Here is a 16,963-nt window from a genome sequence, read left to right on the forward strand (position 1 = left end):
TCTGCACACACACAGTCACTTCCCCCCCCCCCCCCCCCCTCGACTCCCACAGGTAGAATGATTGTGTGTTGAAACAAAAATATCAGTATTTTGTGTCCATATTGTACTTAATATTACTTCCATTTAGGAAATATCATTATCTGTGTGTTGATTTTGAAGATTTGTTTTGAAATTAAAGGAAAATTTTGAAGGGCATGGTCCTGCTGTTTCAACAAATGTTGAAACATTTTCTGACTACAAGCATATGTTCTCCAGCAAAGATATTCTCTATTCCCTTATTTTCGAGAACCATGCTGACACACTGCTATAGCTCTAAGGTGGTTATAAACAGATTGTTGTACATCTTCAAAAAATGAAATTTTGTAGAGAAAAACGACAATTTTAAATTACTGAGCCTTTTTGAAATTTCAGTTGTAAACTCCTATGACATTTTTAATTACTGCACTTCATTTTACAAATAACTTTACATATTTTTATATCAATTTTACATTCTTCTATCAAAATTTTCAAGACATTTTAGATCATAAAAATCTGGGCTCTGTGATTAGAAGTGCTTTGTTATCATCATAAAGTGAGTGAATTCTCACTAAGTGCAGCAGCACCTCACTGTTGTCCCCCCCCCCCCCCCCCCCCCCCCCGCATCGGGGGATAAAAAGCTGTTTCATGTATGAACTGATCTGGAAGAACTGCTAAACATTATATTTTTCTTCACGAATATAAAATAAAATAGGCAGGTTTTTTAAGTTGTAATGCAGTATGTGTATGTAACAGGAAAAGGGAGAGGCAGGTGGTTGTGAATTATACTGTGTGGGCAATATTTTGTTGAGAATGCAGCAGAACAGAGGTAGGTGTGCATGAGGGGTGGAGGTGTAGCTTCACATAATTGCCCTGAGGCCCCCATAACTGTACTTTTGTCCCTGAAATTTAGCAGTTGTGATGAGTCTGTGTTTTCCATACAACAGCTTATCAATTGGGAAACAAGTAGTACTCCAAAAGATAAGAATAACTGGACTTCAAAATTTTATCTTGACAGTGCACTCTTCCAGTAGTAGTCAATGAGTAGATAAATGTTTCAAGATAAGACAGTTCATTGTATCAGACCTCACGATTTTGTGAGACCTTCAGTAGCCAGCGTGCTTGTATTTAATTCACAAGTGAACTGTATCCACTAGTAGTGATATCTGGTGAGAAAAATATGCAAGTTACAACACAAACCTTCATAAATACTTATAACTTGTATTAATAAATTTTACTTACAGCTGTTATTTTAGCAGTTAACTCCATTTGCTCTAAGATTTACTTTTCTTATGTAAATAAGTTAATGGATACCTAAGTCATTCATCATGGCACCATGAAGCAGAATATTTATAGATGTGGTGTGAGTCAAGGAACATGTTACTAAAGTGAAGCAACTGTTAGGACTTGTATTAGTAGTTAACTATTGCTGGTAATGTCCACCTTCACAGCTGAGTGGTCATTGTAGATGGCGGTCATGCAGAGGACCTGTGCTTGATTCCTAGCTCTGCCAAGAATTTTCCTTGACGGGAAACTGGTACAGGATGCACTCAACTTTGTGATGCGAATTGAGGAGCTACTTCACTGAGCAGCAGCTGTCCATGGTCTGGAAAGTCTGCAAAATGACTGGGAGAGTGGTGTGCCAACTGTATGCTCCTCTGTACCTCATCTGCATGACACCACAAGCCAGAAGATGACATGGCAGCCGGTAGATATCCCTTAGGTTTTGACAGGCTGAATAAGGAGCTCTTATTGTTCATCATGCCTGTGGGTGGTCCATCATTATTGTAATGCCACTGGTAGTAACCCTTCCTTATGTATTACATATATCTTCATTTCCTAGTGTTAGTGACACTCTGAGTCATAAAAAAGCACTGAAAATATTGAGGTTCATTTTCAGTCAATATTCTAAATAATGAAGCTGTGAAATTTTGTTTCTGGTCACATGGGGCAGCTACTTCTCCTGCGTACTGATGTGTTATATTCAGTGCAAAAACATTTGAAGCTGTTTCCTATTCTCTATCAGTAGTAAAACTTCTGTGCAGAAAACCATTCAAATGTTGCAAGAAGCAGTAACATTTTGTGGAATGTAGTTGATTTTTTTCTGAATATACATTTTTGTTTCTTTTCAACTTCAAAACAGATTGATCCCCTTAAATTTAAGGTCTGAGTGAGTTGCTCCTCCTTTCCAACCAATTCCCTTTCCTCCTTGAGGAAGCAACATCCAAGTTCCAAAGTGAAGGAACAGTTTTCCCTGCTTTTCAGTGCTTGTGTAGGCAGTATGAAAAACTTTTCCAGCTGAAGGTATGTACTCTTTATCCTTATCCATTATGTCTCCATGAGTATTATTTTCTGTTCCATGTCTTGATTGTGAATATTAATATTGAACTGAAACAGATTTTTGTTATTTGCAAGAAACACCATTAAGATGTAAGGCTACTGGAATATGAGTGTAATTCCAAGCCAGAATTTTTTCCCTGAATGAATTCTTTCTTTACTTGGGTAGCATTTCCTAAAAGATAATTCTTTAAGACAATGTGTAGAAGTACAGAAAACAAGCCTGCTCTCAGAGCTTTGATTCAATACACAGAAAGTAAAGTGTAAAACATGCTGAATTCATTTACTGGTTAATTTTTGCTTTGTGTTGACTCAGTTCAAGCTTGTTATCAAGCTCTACCACAAAAATTCTACATATTGTGATTTATTTATGTATGCAATTAACACCTATTTTTGGTACCAGTAGGTCACTTTTATTTGCTTCAAATTGCACAGTGGGGGTCTTTGTGAGGTTAATAATTAAATTATTTATTAAGAACTAGTTGTAGCCCTTTTCAGATTTTATCTCGTCTGTGTCTGGTGTGGATGACTTTTGATGTCTTATTAATATGCTTGTGTTATTAAAAATAGTAGTCTTTCAACTAAAATTTTAAGTTACAGGAGGTCTATAATATTTACTAGCAGTGGGAGTAGACATAGTAACACAGATTGTGGGACTCCATATTTTATCTTTCACCATCACATCTAAATTTAATTACTTACTGTTGGTCAGCATGGGACCCCGTTTTCTGCTATCGAGGTAAGACTTCATCTATTCAAGATGGAAGTCATGTGTGTTATAACATTTTATGTTGTTTTATTTTATTGAGACAACGATCACAAAACATTTCAAAATGCAGTTACTAGTGTTTCGTGGTAGTTGCTGCAAGAAAATAAAATGATTAATCACTCCCTTACTCTCTATTGACAGTATGTTATTTTATATTTCATTCTACCAATGGCCCTGGTAATGTCACAGAATATACCAAAAATACAATTTCTTGTTTAACTTTGTCAAGACTTCCTTTGTAGTGTCATACAAGGTTCCTCTCCTTTTTTTTAAGAATCTTCTCCAAAACAAAATTCTGTTACAGACCACTTTCTCATTTTTTTAAAAATATACCAGTATTGTAAGTAGTCAACTGGTAAGGTGTATTATACCCTCGCAAACCACTACTTTTCTTTTGAGGGGAAGATATACAAACAAATTCCTGGCATAGTCATGGGCTCCTGCATGACATCCATCTTTGCTAACCTGTTTATCAGCCATCTAGACAAAATCTTTCTAACCTTCCAACCCCACACTGTTCGCCTGATTCATGTTCATTGATGATATCTTCATGATCTGGTCCAAGGGCCAAGATGTCCTATCCTAATTCCTCCACAATCACAATATTTTTCCACCATCCACTTCATCTGGTCCTTCTTCCTAGTTCTCTGATGGCTCTGTCCACACCTGTGTTCACATTGAGCCCACTAACCACTAGCAGTACCTGCATTTTGACAGCTGTCATCTCTTCCACACCAAAAAATCACACCTATTGAGCATGGCCACCCATGGATGGCATACCTGCAGTAATGAGAATTCCCTTGCGAAGTATACTGAAGGTGTCACAACACCCTTCACAGACAGGCACTACTGCCCAAACCTAGTCTGCAAACAGATTTCTGTATCATAACTTCATAAACTATTGATCCTCCTATCACCCCCAAAACCACTGCAAAAGAGCATTCCTCTCATATCTCAATATAACCCTGATCTGGAGCAACTGAATCATATCCTTCGACTATCTATCATCACACATGGAAATGAGGGACACCCTATCCCCAACAGTTATGTCCATCCGTATGTCACTCCCACAACCAAGACCTTGCCACATGGCTCATATGCCTCTGGAAGACCCAGGAGCAAGATCTGCCCAATTCACCTCCCAGCACATCCTAATCTAATTCTGTCACAGGCTAATCTTATTCCATGAGAGGCTGGGCCATCTGTGAAAGCAGCTATGCCATATATCAGCTCTGCACAACACCAACTGGCTGTCCACCAGAATGACAAGTCAGTGCCTCTGCTATTTAGTGAATGGTCTGCTCTACCCTCCAATATTTTACATTATACCAGAATTTTTCTTACCATATTTCTTAAACTACAGGCTGTCAGTAGTTTAACTGCAACAGCTAGAGTAATTTTAATGCTTTTTGTTTGGTTGTTTGTTAATAGGTGGAATTATCATCATCATCATCATCTTGGACAGTTTCCAGCCACTGGCTGGGTCTGTCGGGAACACAAGCCTCTCCATCGTGTTCTGTCTTCCACCATTCCCCCTCTTCCACCTTCATCCAGTTCTCTCCTCTTCTCGTCACACATTCCTTCACTCCCTTCACCCATCTATCTCTTGGTCTTCCCCTGGGCCTCTTCCCCTCCAGTTGCAGATCAAACATCCTCTTTGGGATTCTTCCCTCATCCATTCTCTTCATGTGTCCATACCACTGCAGTCTTGATTTTTCTATCCTGTCCTGTACTGGTTCCTCCTTTAGTCTTTCCCTCACATACGCATTTCGCAATCTGTCTCGTCTTGTTACACTCAACCTGCTGCTCTGGAACTTCATTTCACTAGCTTGTATTCTACTTTTGTCGCTTTTGTGCATTACCCATGTCTCACTTCCGTATGCCAATATGGGGACAAAGTAGGTTCGGTATATAATTCCCTTGGATTTCTGTGGCACCTCCTTGCTTCAAATAAGCCCCCTAATGCATTTGAAGAACTGCCCTGCTTTTCTGCACCTTTCATTTATTTCCATTGCGTTTCCCCCCTTACTTTCAATCATGCTTCCCAGGTACTTGAAGTTCTCTACCACTTGTAGTTTTTCCCCTACACAAGTTATATCCACATTTGGCCTATTCTTCTTCCTTGTTGTGACAATTATTTCACTTTTCTTTGCAGAGAAATGCATTCCATATTGTGCTGCCATTGCCTCCCATACATCTAACTGCTCTTGCACCTCCTTCTCGCAATTTCCCCATAACATCAGGTCATCGGCAAAAAGCACTGCTAAATAGGTGGAATGATTGTTGTTAATGTGACAAAGTAATATGTGGAATGATTGTTGCTACTGTGACAAAGTAATCACTGAAACTGGTGCCTAATGATTTTTAAGAAGTTATCATTTCAACTATTGTATCTGGAAAACTCAACTCCACATGCTTCAATGTTTTTATGTGTTTGTTACTCAATTAAGGTCCAAATTGTTTTCCGTTTATGTGTGGAGAGAATAAAATTGTATGCATAATATGACAATAGAAAAGCAAATCTCATCTGCTATACTGGAAAAATAAAAGATTACAGGAAAAGGGTGAAAGTTTTTGAACATTATTAAACAGGAAACAAACAAAAATAATGAGCTGAATGAAAGCAACTCCCAGAAAATTGCTGTAGCTGAAATGGTGACACTTTCAAATCATTGTCCATTAAATTCTATGAGTAATCAAACAATGGAAAATCCAAGATGGAATGTGTTAAATTCTATGAGTAGTTCCTCACAATGGCAGTAACCACTGCACCAGCAATAAGCAATGAATTGCAGATGCATTAGATATCTCTGTGCAGACACTGCATGTATAACCAACAGACATTATTTTCAAAACTGTTACCCCTATGGAGATTGTAGAATTCATCAGGTCACTAAAATGTAATAATTCTGCTGGCTATGATGGTGTTTATGGCAGAAAATTAAAATTTTGTGCTGACTTGATAGGATTTCCCTTAAATTACCTTTGTAATCAGTTAATGATTTGGGGAGTACTTAGACATGCTGTAGCAATATTCATTTACAAAATTAGAGATAAGTAAGTCAACTCTAATTAAAGACTTATATCATTTCTTATAATCCACTCAGTAGTGCTAGTGAAAGCAGCTTATTATAGGATAGGGACTCATTAACTTAGCACAACTGGTTAATTGCCTCTCTGTTTGGCTAATGCAAAGTATTCTCCACAGAGAATGCAGTACGAGACACATCATGAACAGATTATGTGCCAGGCATGAAGTGAATCTCAGAATGGTGGAACATAGCATGTTGAATGGCACAACGATCAGAGCTAGGCCCATTCTTGTTTCTCCTCCAACGACTTTATAGGGTAGTGCAAAACTATGATGCTTGCTGATAGCACAAACTTAGGCCTACTAATCAAGAGACCAAACTCAACTTTAGCAGACACAGATCAAATGATAACCAAAGATACTTTCAAACGGTTTACCAAAAAGCATGTTTCACAATGACTCGTATATGACATCTGTTCAAAAAATTTCAGAACTTTGTCCACAACACTTTTCTGCACTTACCTTTGAAATATTCTCCTCCACAATTGATATACTGCTCCCAACACAGTTTCCACTTCTGGAAGCAGTCTTGATATGCCTCTTGCTGGATTGCATGAAGTGCCGTTTGCAAATTTTCTTTTTTCTTGCCTATCATTGCAAATCTTCAACCTTCCAATGGAGTTTTCACCTTTGGGAGCAAAAAACATCCACAGGAGCCGTATGGAGGATCAGGCAGGACAGTGATTTTTTTTTTTTTTTTTTTTTTTTTTTTTGTGCATTAGTCACATTCAGGGATGAATATGCAGGTGCGTTATCATGAGGCAAGAGCCATGAATTGTCTCATCACATTTCAGGCCATTTCCTTCCCACATTTCTTTGGAGACATTACAACACATCCTGATAGTACCATTGATTAACAGTTTGTCCCTGTGACATAAATTCATGCTGAACAAATCCTTCGGTACACATAATAGGGTGTCTCAGAAAAGTAAAGTAAAAAATAATGTTACCATTTTTCATCAAAATATTCCGGGATTGAAGAATAAAGTAGATGAGCTCTTGGTTTGTTTAGATGACATTGAATCTAATAATGTAATAGATATACTATGTCTGTCTGAGCATCACATTGTGTCTGATATGGAAAAGGTAAATATCAGTGGTTATAAACTAGCTGCACATATGAGCAGAGAGAATAAGATGGGAGTAGGAGTTGCCACATATGTCAAAAGTTATCATGTGTAGAAAGCTTAGATACAAAAAAGTTTTGTCTAGAGCAACATATAGAAGCATGTGCCTGTCAACTTAAACTGAAGCAGGGCTCTTTTATAATTGTAACAGTATATAGGTCCCCTTCAGGAAACTTTCATTTATTCCTGGAAAACGTGTATGCCTTGTTGTGCTATCTGTCAGATAGGGGAAAGCTAATTATTATTTGTGGGGACTTCAATGTTGATTCATTGAAAGATTGTAATAGGAAAAATGACCTGGACGTCTTGCTCGGTTCTTTCAATTTGACATCTGTCATAAATTTTCCTACTCGGGTAGTAAAGGACAGCAGCACATTGATAGATAACACTTTTATAGACCAAGATAGGTTTAAAAACATAAATTCTTCTCCTGTTGAGAATGGGCTTTCTGATCAGGATGTTCAACTAGTTACAGTATATGACATAGCTCCATTCAGTAATTCAAAACTACCCTCCAAAGTTGTGCATTCAATTAATGACTCAACAATTAGAAATTTCAGAGAAAATCTTCAGCAGTTAGACTGGGATGAGGTGTACAAAGAACCCAATGCTAATTTAAAATCTAACTTATTTCATGATACACTTGTAAGAGAATTTGAAAACTGTTTCCCCAAGAAAGTAGTTAAATCTAATTATAAGAAACAATGCAAAAAACCTTGGCTTACTAAAGGAATAAAAATATCTTGTAACCACAAAAGGGAACTGTATCTAACAACAAGAAAGAGTAATGACCCATAAACAGCCAAATACTACAAAAACTACTGTGCTACATTAAGAAAGGTTATTAAACAGTCCAGAAGCATGTGCATCATGTCTGAGATTAATACCTCTGATAACAAAACCAAAACAATTTGGAATATTATTACAAGGGAGACAGGACAACCAAAAGTACAGGATGACGGCATCACCCTCAAAGCGAATGGAAACTTGATAAACAACAAGCCAGAAGTCGAAAACATTTTGAATAATTATTTTTTAAATGTTGTAGAGAAAATAAGATATAAATGTTCATTAGAAGAAGCAAGCCAGTTAATGGAAGAGGCCTTACCCACACCATTTGATACAATTGAAATTCCACCCACCTCTCCATCCGAAATTAGGAAGATAATAAACTCTCTCAAGAATAAAAGCTCACATGGGATTGATGGCATTTCCAGCAGGATAATAAAAGCTTGTTCCCAAGAAATAAGTGGGATTCTTAGTCACAAATGTAATAGCTCTCTGAAGCAGGGTATTTTCCCAGATAGACTGAAGTATGCCATTGTTACACCACTGCATAAAAAAGGGGATACGTCTGATGTCAACAACTACTGCCCAATCTCTCTTCTGACTGCCTTATCCAAAAGTCATGAAAAAGTAATGTATTGCAGACTAGCTTCACACCTTTGTAAAAATAAAGTCTTAACAAAATGTCAGTTTGGTTTCCAGAAGGGTTTTCCAACTAAAAATGCTATATTTACTTTCACTAATGAAATATTAAATGCTCTGAGTAACCGGAAGTCACCCATTGGGATTTTTTGTGATCTACCCCCCCACCCCCACCCCCCACCCCCCCATGAACCACGGACCATGCCGTTGGTGGGGAGGCTTGCGTGCCTCAATGATACAGATAGCCGCACCATAGGTGCAACCACAATGGAGGGGTATCTGTTGAGAGGCCAGACAAACATGTGGTTCCTGAAGAGGGACAGCAGCCTTTTCAGTAGTTGCAGGGGTAACAGTCTGGATGATTGACTGATCTGGCCTTGTAACATTAACCAAAATGGCCTTGCTGTTCTGGTACTGCGAATGGCTGAAAGCAAGAGGAAACTACAGCCGTAATTTTTCCCGAGGGCATGCAGCTTTACTGTATGATTAAATAATGATGGCATCCTCTTGGGTAAAATATTCCGGAAGTAAAATAGTCCCCCATTCGGATCTCCAGGCGGGGACTACTCAAGAGGACGTTGTTATCAGGAGAAAGAAAACTGGCGTTCTACGGATTGGAGCGTGGAATGTCAGATCCCTTAATCAGGCAGGTAGGTTAGAAAATTTAAAAAGGGAAATGGATAGGTTAAAGTTAGATATAGTGCGAATTAGTGAAGTTTGGTGGCAGGAGGAACAAGACTTTTGGTCAGGTGAATACAGGGTTATAAATACGAAATCAAATAGGGGTAATGCAGGAGTAGCTTTAATAATGAATAAAAAAATAGGAATGCGGGTAAGCTACTACAAACAGCATAGTGAACGCATTATTGTGGCAAAGATAGACACAAAGCCCATGCCTACTACAGTAGTACAAGTTTATATGCCAACTAGCTCTGCAGATGATGAAGAAATCGATGAAATGTATGATGAGATAAAAGAAATTATTCAGGTAGTGAAGGGAGATGAAAATTTAATAGTAATGGGTGACTGAAATTCAAGAGTAGGAAAAGGGAGAGAAGGAAATGTAGTAGGTGAATATGGATTGGGGCTAAGAAATGAATGAGGAAGCCGCCTGCTAGAATTTTGCACAGAGCATAACTTAATCATAGCTAACACTTGGTTTAAGAATCATGAAAGAAGGTTGTATACATGGAAGAACCCTGAAGATACTAAAAGGTATCAGATAGATTATATAATGGTAAGACAGAGATTTAGGAACCAGGTTTTAAATTGTAAGACATTTCCAGGGGCAGATGTGGACTCTGACGACAATCTATTGGTTATGAATTGTAGATTAAAACTGAAGAATCTGCAAAAAGGTGGGAATTTAAGGAGATGGGACCTGGATAAACTGAAAGAACCAGGGGTAGTACAGAGTTTCAGGGAGAACATAAGGGAACAATTGAAAGGAATGGGGGAAAGGAATACAGTAGAAGAAGAGTGGGTAGCTTTGAGGGATGAAATAGTGAAGGCAGCAGAGGATCAAATAGTTAAAAAGACGAGGGCTAGTAGAAACCCTTGGGTAATAAAAGAAATATTGAATTTGATTGATGAAAGGAGAAAATATAAAAATGCAGTAAATGAAGCAGGCAAAAAGGAATACAAATGTCTCAAAAATGAGATCGACAGGAAGTGCAAAATGGCTAAGCAGGGATGGCTAGAGGACAAATGTAAGGATGTAGAAGCTTATCTCACTGGGGGTGACATAGATACTGCCTACAGGAAAATTGAAGAGACCTTTTGGAGAAAGGAGAACCACTTGCATGAGTATCAAGAGCTCAGATGGAAACCCAGTTCTAAGCAAAGAAGGGAAAGCGGAAAGGTGGAAGGAGTATATAGAAGATATATACAAGAGCGATGTACTTGAGGACAATATTATGGAAATGGAAGAGGATGTAGATGAAGATGAAGTGGGAGATACGATTTTGCGTGAGGAGTTTGACAGAGCACTGAAAGACCTAAGTCGAAACAAGGCCCCCGGAGTAGACAACATTCCATTAGAACTACTGACAGCCTTGGGAGAGCCAGTCCTGACAAAACTCTACCATCTGGTGAGCAAGATGTATGAGACAGGCGAAATACCCTCAGACTTCAAGAAGAATATAATAATCCCAATCCCAAAGAAAGCAGGTGTTGACAGATGTGAAAATTAATGAACTATCAGTTTAATAAGTCACAGCTGCAAAATACTAACGCGAATTGTTTACAGATGAATGGAAAAACTGGTAGAAGCCACCCTCGGGGAAGATCAGTTTGGATTCCGTAGAAATGTTGGAACACGAGAGGCAATGCTGATCTTACAACTTATCTTAGAAGAAAGATTAAGGAAAGGCAAACCTACGTTTCTAGCATTTGTAGACTTAGAGAAAGCTTTTGACAATGTTGATTGGAATACTCTCTTTCAAATTCTGAAGGTGGCAGGGGTAAAATACAGGGAGCGAAAGGCTATTTACAATTTGTACAGAAAGCAGATGGCAGCCATACTAGTCGACGAGTATGAAAGGGAAGCAGTGGTAGGGAAGGGAGTGAGACAGGGTTGTAGTCTCTCCCCGATATTATTCAATCTGTATACTGAGCAAGCAATAAAGGAAACAAAAGAAAAATTCGGAGTAGGTATTAAAATCCATGGAGAAGAAATAAAAACTTTGAGGTTCGCCGATGATATTGTAATTCTGTCAGAGACAGCAAAGGACTTGGAAGAGCAGTTGAATGGAATGGATAGTGTCTTGAAAGGAGGGTATAAGATGAACATCAACAAAAGCAAAACAAGGATAATGGAATGTAGTCGAATTAAGTCGGGTGAAGCCGAGGGAATTAGATTAGGAAATGAGACACTTAAAGTAGTAGAGGAGTTTTGCTATTTGGGGAGAAAAATAACTGATGATGGTCGAAGTAGAGAGGATATAAAATGTAGACTGGCAATGGCAAGGAAAATGTTTCTGAAGAAGAAAAGTTTGTTAACATCGAGTATAGATTCAAATGTCAGGAAGTCGTTTCTGAAAGTATTTGTATGGAGTGTAGCCATGTATGGAAGTGAAACGTGGACGATAAATAGTTTAGACAAGAAGAGAATAGAAGCTTTCGAAATGTGATGCTACAGAAGAATGCTGAAGATTAGATGGGTAGATCACATAACTAATGAGGAGGTATTGAATAGAATTGGGGAGAAGAGGAGCTTGTGGCACAACTTGACTAGAAGAAGTGATCGGTTGGTAGGACATGTTCTGAGGCATCAAGGGATCACAACTTTAGCATTGGAGGGCAGCATGGAGGGTAAATCGTAGAGGGACACCAAGAGATGAATACACTAAGCAGATTCAGAAGGATGTAGGATAAAGTAGGTACTGGGAGATGAAGAAGCTTGCACAGGATAGAGTAGCATGGATAGCTGCATCAAACCAGTCTCAGGACTGAAGACCACAACAACAACATCAAAGGCTTTTGATTGTGTAAATCATGGAATACTTCTAGATAAGCCCAAGTACTGTGGTATGAATGGGACAGTGCTCAAATGGTTTAAATCATACCTAACTGGAAGAGTGCAGAAAGTTGAAATAAACAGTTCACATAATATGCAAAAAACTGGTGATTTCTCAAACGGGGGAACAATCGAGAATGGGGTGCCACAAGGTTCGGTCTTGGGTCCTCTGCTGTCCTTAATGTATATTAATGACTTGCCATTCTATATTCACGAAGATGCAAAGCCGGTACTTTTTGCCGATGATACAAGTATAGCTATCACACCCAACAGACAAGAATTATCTGGTGAAATTGTAAACGATGTTTTTCAGAAAATCATTAAGTGGTTCTCTACAAATGGGCTATCATTAAACTTTGACAAAACACAGTATATACAGTTCCACACAGTAAATGGAATGACCCCATTAATAAATATAACTTCGATCAGAAATCGGTAGCTAAGGTAGAATATTCAAAATTTCTAGGTGTATGCATTGATGAGGGGTTGAACTGGAAAAAACACACTGAAAATCTGCTGAAACATTTGAGTTGAGCTATTTATTTTATTAGGGTCATTGCAAATTTTGGTGATATACATCTGAGTAAATTAGCTTACCACGCCTATTTTCATTCCCTGCTTTCATATGGCATCATATTCTGGGGTAATTCATCATTGAGTAAAAGAGTGTTCATTGCACAAAAGCGTATAATCAGAATAATTGCTGGAGCTCATCCAAGATCATCCTGCAGACACTTATTTAAAGAGCTAGAAATCTTCACTGTAGCCTCACAATATATATATTCACTTATGAAATTTGTTATTAACAATCCGAACAAATTCAAAAGTAATAGCAGTGTACATGGCTACAACACTAGGAGAAAGGATGATCTTCACTACTCAAGGTTAAATCTAACTTTGGCTCAGAAGGGGGTAAATAATGCTGCCACAAAAGTCTTTGGTCACTTTCCTAATAGCATCAAAAGTCTGACAGATAGCCATATAGCATTTAAAAGGAAATTAAAAGAATTTCTTAATCGCAACTCCTTCTACTCATTAGATGAATTTTTGGATATAGTAAGTGGGTAATTTCCCAACCTCCAAAAAAAAAAAAAAAAAAAAAAAAATTATTGAATGTCTTGTAATATTTGTCAAGTGTAATATCTTGTATAGACACCTTTTATTAACCCGACACGTTCCACATCATTACGAAGTGTCGTATTCATGATCTATGGAACAAATACTAATCTAATCTAATCCTGATCAGGGTTATCCTTAACTTCCGTCTAGCCATTTTTAAACCATGTGCACCATTTGCAACACCAAGTATGGCTTGAGCACTCATCACTGTCGGCTTCCTACATCATTTGGCATGTCTCTGTAAAGATTTTATTAAGTTTTATGCAAAATGCAGGTGCAGTGCTCCTCTAACTCTGCCATCTCGACATTCGCAGACTGTGTGGCACAATGCTCTACTCAATACAGCACAAATAAATATCTAACAGACATACAACAATGAAACTTCTGGCAGTCACACATTAAACCCAGATGTGTGAAGGGCTGCCAACCACATTTTGCTCAAAAACACCATTGGTGCGAAATTACGAATGTTCTGGAATTTTTTGTACAGACCTCGTATGCAGTTTCAAACCAGCACATGGTAGTCATTATTGGTCATTATTGGTTGACAATATGTGTAAGTCCTTAGGGTCCAGCCAGATAACAAGTTAAAATGGGATCAACATGCAGATAAACTAACCAAGAAACTTATTTCAATATGTTATGCTGTTAGAAGTATCTCTCTTTGTGATGATGTAAAGACAAAAGTGCTGCCTTATTCAGCATATTTTCACAGTCTGTTGGCAAGTGGTACTATCTTCTGGGATATTACACCTAAAGTGAATAAAGAGTTTATTCAGCAGAACCAAGTAGTAAGAATATACTGTAAAGTAGATAACTTTACAATTTGCAGAAGCCTCTTTAAGGAGTCTGGAATTGTTACACTCACTTCCCAATTAATGTACTCATTAATAGTTTTTGTCACTGATAATAAAAATCAGTTTCAGGCAAACTGTAGTTTACACATTCACAACCAAGACATAAAAATACAGGGTGGGGAAAATAGAAGTGGCCCGGAAAACAGAGTTCCGAGGTACAAAGGAACACAGCAGAGGAAAGGAAATACAATACTAACCAGACTATAGGAGATGTTGAAAGTGATCACCATTCTTCTCTTGGCACTTTTGGGTCCTGGTCAGCAAGCTGCTTAAGGCAGATCGAAGCTGGACTGCTGGAATTGTTGCAATCTCACCCAAAATGTTCTCTTGGATGGGTGATCATCCAGTCTGCCGAGCACTGTTGGCAAGCGAGATGCAGTCAGCTCTTGTGAGACAAAACTGAGGAGCAACTTGATTGAGAAATAGCGGCTCTAGTCTCATAAGCTGACATATGGCCAGGAAAACGGTGTGCTGACCACATGCCCCTCGACATTTGCATCCAGTGATGCCTATGGGCTGAGGGTGACAGGGTGATAGGTTGGTACCATTGGGCCTTCATGACCTGTTTGGGCAGAGTTTAATTTAGTTTTAGTCATCTAAAATGTTCTGATGCAGTTCTTGAAGACTGGGAGGGTTGTTGTGATACATCTTAGACTTGACGGCTCCCCACACAAAATAATCACCTACAGACTGACCAGGTGACCTGGGCAGCCAGCTAGGGCCACAACCAGACAGACCTTTGCTAACAACTCTGTCAGCTATCAAGACTGTGTAAATGTGCTCCAAGGTTCGGATGGCTGTATGGGCAATTGCCCTGTCCTGTTGAGGTGTGTTTACATGCATACATTCATGTCCAATCATATTCACTCATCCAGTCTACTTTTATTTGCCATACTCTGTAGTATTCATCCAAGCTTTGTCTCCTTGTCTACAGTTTTGTATGGAGTCATGTTTGGAAGATATTCAACAAACTCCCATCCAACAAAAACAATGCAGACATTGTTTCCTTGTCTAAAGTTGTGTGTGGAGTTATGGTTGGAAGTTATTCATCAAACTCCCACCCTTTTAACTACATGGCAAGTCAAAGTATTTGTTATAATGCTGTATGATACATAGTAATTTACTGCAGATAGGGCACAGTTTTGACAGATGTGTGAAAATATTTTTGTTGAAGAATTTCATTGTACTCGAGCAAATATCAAGCTACTAATAGCTGATAAAATGGGGTCATATAGTGGAACTAAGGAGGCATCTGCCTTTTTTCAAAGTAGTAGCCTTCTTACTCATTTACTTGATTAAAGTTAAATGGCATAAGCATGAATAGCATTAAGCATTATAGTGATAGTTTCTTGTTAATGCAGCATACAGATAAGTTCCTGTCATATCTTTGTCTCGTGTTTATGTACATGATGAGTTATTCCACACCCCTGAATGTTCTTCTTGATGGAATTTGCAGAATGTAATGAATGAATTAAAGTCTTTTGCTTTTTTTAGTAAAAAGTTGCTCAATTTTACAATAATGGTTGTAATACAATTTAAACTCTTGGTTGTAGATTTTCTCTCTGATTTAGATGGAGACAGTTGTAGAAATAACATAATTTCTTAAGATTCAGGGAAGTGTTAATCAACATATCTGCAAGAAGATAATCAAGCATGCTATGTCAGAGGGAAATAAGGGACAACTTGTATGGATGAGTAACACCTTCCCAAAATCTATGGTCAGTTAGTAATCTGCCAGACATCACAGTCATGACTTTTAGGATTTGTGTAGCTGACCTTTACAACATACACAATGACCTTGCCATGCTGGATACACAGGTCCTCACAGAATCACTGAGGTTAAGAGCATTGGGGCCAGTTAGTATTGGTATGAGCTACCATCTAGGAGTTGTAACATGACATTCTGTGGCTGCACAAAAAGCATTATTCAACATGGTGGCATTGCTGTCAGGTTTCCTACAACTAATCCATAGGTAGCAGTCATCCACTGGAGTAGTAGCCCTTGGGCAGCCAGAGCAAGGCATGTCATCGACAGTTCCTGTCTCTCTGTATCTCTTCCATGTTCGAACAACATTGCTTTGGTTCACTCTGAGACACCTGGACACTTCCCTTGTTGGGAGCCATTCCTGGCACAAAGTATTGACTGTCTAGGCATGGTTGAACTACAGACAACACGAGCTGTGTACTTCCTTCCTGGTGGAATGACTGGAACTGATCGACTGCCGGACGCCTTCCATCTAATAGGTGCTTCTCATGCTTGGTTGTTTACATCTTTGGGTGGGTTTAGTGACATCTCTGAACAGTCAAAGGAATTGTATCTGTGATATAACATCCACAGTCAACATCTGTCTTCAGGAGTTCTAGGAACCAGGGTGATGCAGAACTTTTTTTGATGTGTGTAGTTTTGTAAAGCTAAGTTATACACAATTTAGTAGAGACTCACCCCAATTAATTTACAACAAGAGACATATACAGGAAAAAGTGCAAGGTAACCTAAGTCTGTAATATAAAGCAGAGTTCAGCCAATATCATATCAAAGTTCTGCCTATAACATTATACTGGATCGCGTATTATATCAACATAGAATGTATATTACCAAATATGTATATTACCAAATATGGTATTACTATGCAGTAAATGTTACCCTCTGAGAGAATGTAAGTAAAACTGACCAAGAGTTACCTAATGGATTTGGATTATTGA

At 38.4% G+C, this 16,963-nt stretch overlaps 1 protein-coding gene across 1 annotated transcript in view; it reads left to right on the top strand.

The window, feature by feature from the left end:
• Positions 1-1,123: 1,123 nt before the first annotated feature.
• The window catches only part of LOC124622703 (cationic amino acid transporter 3-like), a 162,277-nt gene continuing 146,437 nt past the window's right edge, over positions 1,124-16,963 (top strand). Inside the window, exon 1 of the mRNA XM_047148493.1 lies at positions 1,124-1,184. The gene's annotated coding sequence lies outside the window, so the exon portion shown is untranslated. The remainder of the gene's footprint in view (positions 1,185-16,963) is intronic.

This window comes from Schistocerca americana, chromosome 7 (assembly GCF_021461395.2).
Source record: "Schistocerca americana isolate TAMUIC-IGC-003095 chromosome 7, iqSchAmer2.1, whole genome shotgun sequence".
Classification (NCBI taxonomy): domain Eukaryota; kingdom Metazoa; phylum Arthropoda; class Insecta; order Orthoptera; family Acrididae; genus Schistocerca; species Schistocerca americana.